Source organism: Amblyomma mixtum, chromosome 9, assembly GCF_055824585.1.
Source record: "Amblyomma mixtum isolate Tamu chromosome 9, ASM5582458v1, whole genome shotgun sequence".
Lineage (NCBI taxonomy): Eukaryota > Metazoa > Arthropoda > Arachnida > Ixodida > Ixodidae > Amblyomma > Amblyomma mixtum.
Window position 1 is genome coordinate 99,436,606 of NC_143020.1, and position 1,565 is coordinate 99,438,170.

Consider the following 1,565-nt stretch of genomic DNA (forward strand, 5'->3'; position numbering starts at 1 on the left):
ACTAATCTCGGTCACCGTCCCTAACGGCCCGTACACCTTATCTCAGTCCTCCCACTGCGAAAGTTCATCCTGCTTTTGAAGATCGTCATAGGTCGGCGTGACTTCGTTTAAAGCCAGGTTCCCGTTCTGCAACTGCTCCCATGTTAGTCAAACTTCATACCTAGCTTTCGCTGTGGATTCGTACTTGATTTGTGTGTCGGCATGACTATGCTAACGGATGGCGCCCCTTAGCGGCAAGTGCAACCTTTCCTTCGCACTCTGTCCAATGTGTATTCGCTCCATCGAAGAAGCGAATAACTATCTCTGGGTAAGTGGACACCTGATTCGCGCTTTAGTGTACATGGCGGCGGTGTCCACCTGCAAAATATTTCATTCCTAGGAATGATAAACCTCCAGCCATTTTTCTTAGAACTTCGCTCAATGGAAACGCACACGAGAAAAAAAAAATTGAACACGCACACTGATCTCGGGCACCGTTCACTTTACCACGGTCCTAAAAAATCCCACTGCGAAAGTTCATTCCGCGTTTGAAGATCGTCAACCGTCGGCGTGGCTTCGTTGAAAGCCAGGTTGCTGTTCTGAAACTGCTCCTGAGTTAGTCAAACCTCGTACCTAGCTCTCGCCGTGGATCCGTCCTTGGTTTGGGTGTCGGCATGGCTGTGGTAGGGGACGGCGTACCGTGGGGGCAGGTTTAGCCTTTCCTTCACAGTCTTTCCAATCTGTGTGTTCCCGTTCGCTCGGTTCACGTCGGCAGTCCACAAAGAAATCTTGTCGAGCTTGGCCCGGACCTGGACGAAAGCGCCACACACGTCATCGCCGAACTCGCCGTAGCCTTCCCCGATGAGGCACTGCAGAACTTCGAGCCAGCTGTCAATCAGGCACTGTAATCCTTGGTTCCTGCTCAGGTTGATGAGCCAGCGACCGCCTCGCTTGTTGCGGGAGTCTTCCCACATGGGCTCGATGCCGGTCTTGAAGAGCGAGTAGTCGCACCCGGAGCGTAAATTGCCGGGTAGTTCCACGTGGTGGTAGAGGGCCCAGAAGTCCTCGACCGTGTCGAACGAAGATATCTCCACGAGGTTTTCCTCCCAGCTGCGGTTTTTGTCGTTCCTGTAGTACCACAGGCTCCAGCGATGTTCGAGCGGGTGCTTCAGCGGCGGTTCGAGAGACGCCTTCGCACGATCCTGCTTGGACTTGAGATTCTTGCGAGGCTTAACTAATCCCGCCATACTCAACACAAAGGTTCACGTGCTTCTCAGGGGCAAGAGACCATGCAACTAACCCGTGGCACCCACACCGAATTTCTCCGGAGAACTGAGAACCGAGCAGGCGAGGGCTGCTTTAAACGGTGGAAGTTTTCCGAATCGTGCACTCCAATTGGTTCAAAAAAGCGGGTTAGCTGACGCAAGTAGGAGGAGCTGGCAGCCACTGTCCAATACTGTCTTAATCAACACGCTTCCTAACTTTACGAGGCGTGTTCACGTCCTCCTCTCCAGACTGCCTACGCCATACTACATCACGCTGTTGTCGACGGCCGCCCCCGAGCATTCTTGTTGACAGTGGGTTGG

At 53.3% G+C, this 1,565-nt stretch overlaps 1 pseudogene; it reads right to left on the reverse strand.

Moving 5' to 3' along the window:
- Window positions 1–599: 599 nt before the first annotated feature.
- Window positions 600–1,226, reverse strand: LOC149330302 (eukaryotic translation initiation factor 4E pseudogene; annotated as a pseudogene).
- Window positions 1,227–1,565: the final 339 nt, after the last annotated feature.